The sequence below is a fragment of the Tupaia chinensis genome, unplaced genomic scaffold (assembly GCF_000334495.1).
Source record: "Tupaia chinensis unplaced genomic scaffold, TupChi_1.0 Scaffold148192_1, whole genome shotgun sequence".
Taxonomy (NCBI): Eukaryota; Metazoa; Chordata; class Mammalia; order Scandentia; family Tupaiidae; genus Tupaia; species Tupaia belangeri.
This window is the reverse complement of record NW_006208042.1, coordinates 375,950-386,183: the sequence shown is the minus strand read 5'-3', so window position 1 is coordinate 386,183 and position 10,234 is coordinate 375,950. Positions and strand designations below refer to the sequence as shown.

Below are 10,234 nucleotides of genomic sequence, written 5' to 3'. Positions count from 1 at the left end.
TGGACCTCCCAAATTTGGTAAGCAGTCTGGCTTATCACTAAACTGTTTGGTTCCCTTCAGAAAATGAAGAGTAGCCTAAATTCGCTCCCTTCCAGGCCAGGAGTAGTGGTTTGCTCACCTCCAAGTGAGGGGCAGTGGACTTAGAATAATTTGTTTTGATGATGCATTCTTCTCCTCTGCTTTCCTAAAATTGCTTCAATTGGCTGGTGTGCATTTTCAAGGAGACCTGAACTGTCCTATTCATAGGCAAATGAGAAATTGAGCCTCTCAGCTCTGAAGATAAGGGCACTAGCTCCCCCCTGTAGATAGGCACACCAAGTGACTAGGTGCCATATGGGGAGTTTCAAAAAAAAGGTGGGGAGGGATATTTTCCTCCCCTAAGGACAAGTAGCAACCCTATAGAGAATCCCAAGCAAGCACAAGAGTTAAAAGCCGGCCAATCCAGTAAATGTGAAAAAAGAGCTGAACACTCAAGAGTTTTGGAACCCTTTCAAGGGTGCTAGTGAGGCAAGACAAAGCTATCAAATGGAAGTAAGGGGACTGGAGAATCTGCCCATGTGACTAAATAGAAAAACCTATCCAGGGCAGAAAATTCCCCACCCAAGGTAATGTAAGCAGATTAGTGGGGGATGTCTAGCAGACTAAGCCACATTTGATAAAGCCAATGAGATGAATCAGTGGGCCCAGCTACATTTGATAGAGTCAATAAGATGAGAACAATCAGTGAGCCCAGCCAATGATCAACCTACATAACCTAGATTAAAACTTATAAACCTAAAAAGGAAGGAATTCTCCCAAACTCATTGTAAGAAACCTACATCTTCCTCATACCCAAAACAGATGAAGACATGACAAAAAAATAAAAAAAGGAAAATTATACACCAATATCTCTGGTGAATATAGATGCAAAAATTCTCAACAAGATACTTGCAAGTCGTATCCAACAATATATTAAAAAAGATTATTCATCACAACCAGGTAGACTTTATTCCAGGGATGCAAGGGTGGTTCAACATATGTAAAACCATAAACGTAATACACTATATTAACTGAAAAAATGATAGAAACCATCTGATCATTTCAATGGATGCAGAAAAGGCAATCAGTAAAATACAACATCTCTTCATGATTAAAACTCTTAGAAAAATCAGCATAGAAGGATCATTTCTTTTTTTTTTTGGAGAGGTTTTTGCTATAGGGCACGTGCATTTGCCAGACAGACAGAGAGAGACATAGAGACAGAAAGCAAGAAATTACCCCCCAGGGGGGATGGTCATGCCACAATCCCTTCTCCTCCATTCTCCTCTCGGGATCTTGGGCATGCACACACACGCGCCCGGTGTGAGTTTTAAGCCACTGGGTCCAGGACACGAACCGCAGTCGACTACATGGGAGTCCAGCAACATAGCCATTACGCTAACTGCTGGTTCCCTAGAAGGGTCATTTCTCAACACAATAAAAGCCATATATGAAAAAGCTATAGCTAACATTATACTGAATGGGGAAAAGCTGAAAGCCTTTCCACTAAAAACTGGTACTAGACAAAGCTGTCTACTTTTTCTATTCCTTTTCAATATAGTGATGGAAGTCTTAGCTGATGCAATCAGAAAAGAGAATAATATAAAGGCATTCAAATAGGGAAGGAAGAGTTAAGAATATTTTTATTTGCAGATCACATGATGGTATACTTAGAAGACTCAAATATTTCCATGAAAAAACTTCTCAATGTAACAAATGAATAAAGTAAAGTGGCAGGATACAAAGTCAACATCCAAAAATTAATAGCATTTTTATATATAAACAAGCTAGAACTGAGGAAAATAATCCCTTTTACCACAGCCACAACATGTATAAGATACCTAAGGGATAAACCTGACCAAGGAAGTCAAGGACCTTTTCAAGGAAAACTATTAAAATCTTTAAAAAGACATTGAAAATTATCAAAAAAGTGGAAGGAAATTCCATGTTCCTGGATTGGAATAATTAATATAATCAAAATGGCAATTCTACCCAAATTATCTAAATAGTTAATGCAATTCCAATCAAATTATTAAAGATATTCTTCACAGATCTAGAAAAGACAATCATAGACAATCATACATCTTAAAAGATCCCATATTGCCAAAGCAATCTTGCATAAGAAGAGTGAAGTGGGTCACATCTCATACCTTGACTCCAAAATATACTATAAAGCTGTGAAAATCAAATGGTATTGTCACAAAAACAGATAGGTGGACCAACAGAACAGAAGATACTTCAGAAATAAACCCCAAAACATACAGCCAACTATTTGACAAAGGGTATCAGCAATCCAGTGGGAAAACGAAAATGTCTTTAGCAAATGGTGCTAGAAAAATTGGTTATCCTCCTGTAGAAAAATGAAACTGGACCCTGTCTTTTGCCATTAACAAAAATCAACTCAAAAGGTATCAAAGATCTAAACCTAAGACCTCAAACTATAAAACTACTGGTGGAAAACACTGGGGAAACTGGGAGATATTGGGGCAGGCAAAAATTTTTTAAATAAGACCCCCAAAGCATAGGCAATAACCTATGGATTACATCAACTTAAGAAGTATCTGCATGGCAAAGGACACAGTGTGAATCAACAACCCACAGAATAGAAGAAAGTTTTTGTAAACTAAGCCTCAGATAAGGGACTGATAACCCCAAAAACACAGGGAACTCAAGCATTTTACCTGAAAGAAAAAAAAAACCCAATGGCAGCAGGGTTGTGGGTTCCTGGTCCCTCTGTGAGTGCCATAAGCCTCCCATAAGCAGGAAGGAGACAGAGAAGCTTATAAATCAAGAGCTAGAAATGTTCGATTGTGCTTATCATAACTATATGGAACACACTTACCCAGCTAATGAACTCATGCCTTTAACCTGTAGAGGACATGTTAGATGTCAGGAATCAAGCCGAGGTGATGTTGATGCCTTGGGAAAGTTTTCCCTGACACTGATTGATTCTTTGAACTATCTTGTGGTATTAAATAAAACTAAAGAATTTGAGATATAGTGAGAAAAGTGTCGAGAGATGTTAATTTAGATAATGTGATTGTATCCGTCTTCAAAATAAACACCAGAATTCTCAGGGGTCTTTTGGGTGGACACTCCCTGGCAGTCATGCTGAAAGAAAAAGGCAAATACATACAGAAGTACAATGATGAGATTCTCCACATAGCAAAGCAATTGGGTTACAAACTGTTAATGGTTTTCAGTACCATCAAGTGGCCTTCCTTATTCAAGAATTAAAGTTTGGCATCGTAAAACCAGAACCATGGAGATACTGAGGCAGATACCTGTACAGCTTGTGCAGGTACCTGATCCTTGAGTTTGCTGTTTTAAGTGGATTCACAGGAGCAACAATCTTTGAGGACTATGCTAGAAAAGCTCTTGATTTCCTCTGGGAATAAAAGACAGTGACGTAGTAATTTAGTGGGTGTGACTATAAATATTTATACTGGAGGTTGGGTACGAAAAGATAGTGGAGTTGGAGCAGGGATTGATTCATATGAATAGCTATTGAAAGCCTATGTCTGGCTTGGAGATGACAGCTTTCTGGAACATTTAATACACACAATGATGCTTTAATGAGGTACATTAGCCAGCCACCTCTTCTGCTTGATGTCCACATCCATGAACCAGTGCTGAACGCTCGGACTTGGATGGATGCTTTGCTTGTCTTTTTTTCCAGGTCTACAGATTTTAAAGAAGGATAATAGACTTTCTATTGAAACTCATAAAGTGATATATCAGATCTAAAAATACAATTTTCTACCAGAGGCATTTACCACAGATTTCAGGGTACATTGGACTCAACATCCTTTATGCCTTTATGGCCAGAATTTCCAGAAAGTATCTACTCTATATAAAGCTATAGGAGATCCTCACGGCCTTGAAGTAGGGAAAATGCTTACTGAAAATTTAAATAAATATGCTAGAGTGCCTTGCGGATTTGCTGCCATGAAGAATGTTTGCTCTAGGGGCCAGCAGGTGGCGTGGTGGTTGAGGGCGCTGGACTCCCACATGGCCAACCATGGTTCGAGTACTGGGCCTGGAGGCTTTCTCTCTCTCTCTCTCTGTTCCTCCTTTGTCAAATTAAAATAAATAAAGTTAAATAAAATAATTCTTTGATGGGGACCAGCAGGTGGCGTGGTGGTTAAGGAACTGGACACTCCCACATGGCCCACCATGGTTCAAGTCCCCTATCTGGCAGCTTGCTTTCCCTCTGCTCTCTCTCTCTCTCTCTCTCTCTCTCTGATCAAATTGAAACAAATGTATAAGTAAAATTGCATAAATAATTCTAAAAAAAAAATGACTAGGGCTGTTTAGCAAGAAAAAAAATATATATATATATAAATAATGTTTGCTCTAGAAGTAATGAAGACAAAATGAATTCTTTCTTCTTGGCCGAAATGTTTAAATATCTTTACTTATTATTTGCTGATAAAGAAGACATTATTTTGACATAGAAGATTATATCTATTATATCTTTACCACAGAAGCGTATTTGTTACCTCTTTTGCTCTCTACTACAAATCAAAACATCTCTAAGAAGAACACAACCTTAGAATATACAGAATTGGATGACAGTTTTGATTGGACTTGTCTAAACCCTCAGATTCTCTTCCCTAATGACCCCACTGTATGCTCAGGACATTACTGAACCCTTGAAAAACGTGAAGGATAAGAGCTATCCTAGAGGCATCATCAGAGTAGAGGAGAGTTTCAGGAGTGGAGGTAAACTCCCTCTGAGACCCAGATACTTCATGGCCACTAATTCTGAACATTTAGAAATCCTAAAGAAAATGGGGGTGAATTGGATTCACCTCAAAGATGGGAGAGTCGGGTCGGTCCAAAATACAATCCAAACTGCTAGCTCAATTGATACCAAAGATGGATTGAGGTTCATGCAGATGATCGAATTGTCAATTAGCAGCAGAAGAAACAGCAGCTACCTCCACGAGCTGTACAAATAGTTTCTCATCCATTTTCTGGCAGGGTAGTATTGACTGCTGGGCCAGCTCAGTTTGGGTTGGATCTGTCTAAACATAAAGAGACAAGAGTATTTGTGGCAAGCAGTAAATTTTACAGTGGTTGTTCAGAATTTACTAACCTTGAAGCAGTGGAGGAAAAAATCGCGTTGATTCAGAGAGGACAGTGCATGTTTGCAGAAAAGTCATACAACATCCAGAATGCAGGAGCTATCGGTGACATTGTTATCGATGACCATGAGGGGAGTAGCAGTGATACTGTGCCTCTGTTCCAGATGGCAGTGATGGGAAGGACACCGATGACAGCGAGATTCCCATGTTGCTCTTGTTTGGTAAAGAAGGAAGCATCACCCTGGAGGCCCTGCGGGAATATGAGGAGGTGGAATTGCTCCTTTCTGATAAAGCATAAGATGGCAATCTAGAAATGAAAAATAAATAATAACCCTCCTCTGAAAGTCATTCCAAGAATCAGAGTGGGGAACATAGTACATCAGCTTCTCAGGAATGATCAAAAGCCTCCTGAGGAATGTTCTCTACACTCTCACACAAAATCATCTCCAGCAGATGCAGACAGTGCTGCAAGCATTTCTCTTGCCAAACAGACTTTTAATCCCACAGAAAACCACAAGACTACAAGTCTTGATGGTGAATGTACGGCTTTAGAACCAGCTTCCAGAACAATTGGCAACTGAGGAAAATTCTAATCCTAATGTTAGCCAGGGTAGAAAGGTCCAGCATATAGACTCCATCTTTACAGACTGCAGGTCCAGCATATAGACTCCATCTTTACAGACTGGAAAGAAGATACAGAAGCATTTGAAATGATGGAGAAAGATGAAATACTCCTTGCTAAAAAATCTGGTGGTAGTATTAAAAAAAAAAAAGGTAAACTGGGTAGTAGACACCCTAATAATACTAAGCAGGCTCTCTAGTAAGTTTTAATTATGGCAGTAAGCAACCATGTTCTGACTGGGATATTTATCTTGGGAATCTGGAGCATGCTGTGTTAGAATTAACCTTGTTGAAAATTATCCCAACAAAAATGGAAACTCACAATTCCTCCCTTAAATGACACCTGCAGCACCCAGCCACACCTGGGGCCAGGAGCATGTCTGGGAACCAGATTTCTGTAGTCTCTGGATAGAAAGGAAATACATTCAGTTAGTAGAGAATGGGAGATTAGGAGTTTGTAGAGCTCTCTAATCAAGGGAAGCTCGACTCTCTTGGATTGAGGTTAAAGGCTCTTTGGGGAAGATACATGTGAGTATTGGTGCATTCTGGTTATGTTGCCTTCACAAAACCCCAAATTGGCCGTAGTGGTTATGAAGCAGAAGCATTCACAGGGAAAGCAGTCTTTGGTCATCACTCTCACTTCCTTCCTTCAGGGAGGAATGTTTAAGATGAATTGATTCCCCTCCACTCTTCTTAACAATGTGTTTTTCATTTAAACCAAAGGTGAAGCCAGTGTACATTTTAGTGAGTTCTCTGCATAAAGACTAATCAGTGGGACCCAGTAATAAGGTCACATTGTGAAAATCGGCTACTTAATACTTTTGAGAAATGGAGCAAGGGAGAAACAATAATGTTGCACCATGAACTTCCCATTGCTCCTTCCATAGGAAATGCTATGACTATTTTTAAATAGAATTTAGCATTATATCCTTGTAGGGTAGATCATAACTACTCAATTCATTTCTGCTGGAGGTCCTCAAGGACCTCTAGCCATCAGCCTTACTCTCTCCCATGTTTAGGGTGCAGTTTTAGCCACAAGGCCCCAATCACCAACAGCTGGATATATTTTGTTCCATTTTTCTATCTTACGGAGCCGTGATACAACTGGGAGGGGCCAGCAGATGGCATAGAGGTTATGTCTTTGGATTCCCACATGGCTGACCACTGACCAAGTCCTGGACCTGGTGGCTTCAAAATCACTCCATGTGCTTGTGTGTGGATGCCCAAGATCCTGGGAGGAGAATGGGGAAAAAAGAGGTTGCTTCATGGCCATCCCCCCGGGAGTTGATTTCTCACATTTCTTTTCACTGTCTCTGTCTCTCTCTCTCTCTGGCAAGTGACTTGCCCTAAGGCAAAAACCTCAAAACAAAACAAAACAAACTATGGGAGTGATCTGAAATTCCTGGGGTAACTAATATCTTTCTTCTTTGAAAGTTCGGTTTCTAATGTTGCATCTAAGGTGTCTGTCGCGTTTTCTATTGAATCATGGTTTTTAAGTTTGTTTTTGTTTGTCTTTTTTTTTAACCAATATTCCTTTTGATATGGACTTGAATGTTAGTCTATAGTGACCTGTGTAAAAAATGTATACAGTTAGCAACTACATATGGCAATATAGCTTACTGAGAACTCCTTTTACCTCTTTTTTAAATTCATTTTTTCTTGGTGATGGTTAATGAGTGCTTAACTGGAACTTATGCTACATTTTAGTTTCAAAACTGTTGCTGTCGATCTTTGCAGACAGTCCTATAGTTGAAATCATGGCATTACTCCTTTTATTTATTGTTTTAAATTAGTTAGTTCTATGATCAGTTGTGGAACTGAATGAATTAGTTTTAAATGAATATTTGAAAGACTTAATTTCCTTTCTCTTTACCATAATATTACTAAATAACCTTTTTCTTTTCTTTTTTCCCCCTTGGTTTTAGAGAGATTTTTACTATAGGGTATGTGCACTCACAAGAGAGACAGAGAAACACAGAGACACAGAAAATGAGAAATCTCCCCTCAAGGGTGATGGTCAGCTGCAATCCCTTCTTCTCCATTCTCCTCTCAGGATTTTAGGCACACATGCACATGCACCCTATGTGAGTTTGAAGTTGCCAGGTCCGGGACTTGAACCATGGTTGAATCTTTGGGAGCCCAGTCATGTAACCAATACACAATCTGCTGGTCCCCTGAATAACCTTTTTCTAAAACATGGTTTTGAGGTACTGATGAACTTAAACTATATTTGGAACTGTTAAAGAACAGCAGTGTTGTATTGTAGTTATGTATATTTATGTATAGTATGTCTCAGATCCCAAGTAAACATATTCCTTTATAAAGGGATAAATACCTGCTTTTGAAAATTCAGGTAAATGTAATTGGGTCAGTGAATAATAAATCCATTAATAATAGATAATTCACTTTGGGGAGGGGGAAAAATAGTAATGTACAAGATTTTTATTGGTCCTTAATTTATCCTGACACCAAAATGGATATTTGTAATCCTCTGCATGTGAAACTTAGTGTGAGAAGATAGAACTACAACCCATACAGTATGTGGAAGGATAGATGTAGTGCTTCGTCCATCTCAATTGCAAAGCTGCCAAAATAGCTGAAGTTTCATTACTTGCCTTGCCTTGATTTATAGCACTGGGGCTTGGTGAAAAGGAGCAAGTGCTCCTTAAGACTTTGATGGCAACAGTCACATATATTGAGTTGATTTTGAATTTTTAGCGCAAAGCCATTGTTGTGTAAATCTAACTTTTCTAAGTTATCAAGATAATTTTTCTCCCCAAAATAGAAATGAATGGCATGAATGAGTTTGTGACACACTAGGAAGACAACTTACTACCAACAACTCCCTTCCTATGGCCACTAGAGGGAGGAGTTGCCTTTCATTGTGGTTTAGAAGCAACCTGTTCACTTGTTTAGAAAGTAAAATTTGAGAAGACTGACTCCTCCATTGGAGCTGAGAACTAATGCTTTTAGGGACTAAGAGTAATGAAGATTTTCTGCTGAGATTTCACCCTCAAGACCCCATTCTCGAGTGGTAGGGCCCCTGTATCCTTCTCTCTCTCTCTCTCTCTCTCTCTCTGTGTGTGTGTTTTTTTTTTTCTTTTTAAATTTTTTAAGGTAAAGTATTTTCTTGGCTTTCAGGTCCTCCTCAATCTTGCTAATAATCGCATTTCCCCCCTTTCCATTTAGGAGAGGCAAAAAGATAGGCCTTCAGAGGAAGACTAGCCCCTCCATTGGAGCTGAGAGTTAGTGCCTTTTTTTAAATTTTTTGCTTAAAAAAATAAATAAAGAATTTTTTTCTCTCTCTCTCTCTTTTATCTTTTATCTCTGTTTTCTCATCCTTTTTCTTTTACCTTCATCACTTTGCTGCTCAGCCTCTATGTACTAAGTGTCTAGAAAGGACTAAGTGAACTGTAGCCAAACATCCAAATTCTATTAGGGTCAACATATTCCTCAATTCCCACTGAATCTGCTTCACAAAGGGAGAAAAACAGAATGGCAGAGAGATTGTAGATCACCTCCTCCTGCACACCTCAGATTGAATTTCTAGAAATTAGGGAGAAACAAATAACCCATCAGGTAACTAGTAATCACCACAGAGGAGCACTCCTTGAATAGAAGGTGTGTAGGACGCAGCAACCAGGCGGGTGCTGGAACCATGTTTCGAAACCAATATGACAATGATGTCACTGTTTGGAGCCCTCAGGGCAGGATTCATCAAATTGAATATGTTATGGAAGCTGTTAAACAGGGTTCAGCCACAGTTGCTCTGAAATCAAAGACCCATGCAATGTTGGTTACACTGAAGAGAGTATAGTCAGAGCTATATCAGAAAAAAATCAGAGCTCATCAGACAAAAATTCTCCATGTTGACAACCATATTGGTATCTCAATTGCAGGGCTTACTGCGGATGCTAGACTGTTATGTAATTTTATGCTCCAAGAGTGTTTGGATTCCAAGTTTGTATTTGATAGACCACTTCCTGTGTCTCTGCTTATGTCTCCAACTGGAAGCAAAACCCAGATACCAACACAACAATATGGCCAGAGACCCTGTGATGTCGGGCTGCACACAACAATATGGCCAGAGACCCTGTGATGTTGGGCTGCTCATTGCTGGTTATGATGATATGGGCCCTCACATTTTCCAGACTTGTCCATCTGCCAACTATTTTGACTGCAGAGCTATGTCCACTGGAGCTCGTTCTCAGTCAGCTTGTACTTACTTCGAGAGACGTATGTCTGAGTTTATGGACTGTAATTTGAATAAACAGGTTAAACATGGTCTGCGTGCCTTAAGAGAGACTCTTCCTGCAGAGCAGGACCTAACTACAAAGAATGTTTCCATTGGAATTGTTGGTAAAGACTTGGAGTTTACAATCTATGATGACGATGATGTGTCTCCGTTCCTGGAGGGCCTTGAAGAAAGACCACAGAGAAAGGTACAGCCTATCCAGCCTGCTGATGAACCTGCAGAAAAGCATGATGAACCAATGGAACACTAA

General features: G+C 39.5%; 2 pseudogenes; both read left to right on the top strand.

Moving 5' to 3' along the window:
- The first annotated feature begins 2,776 nt into the window (after nt 1–2,776).
- LOC102474267 (ER degradation-enhancing alpha-mannosidase-like protein 3) lies at nt 2,777–8,447 on the top strand (annotated as a pseudogene).
- Nucleotides 8,448–9,387: 940 nt separating this feature from the next.
- LOC102471297 (proteasome subunit alpha type-1-like) lies at nt 9,388–10,234 on the top strand (annotated as a pseudogene).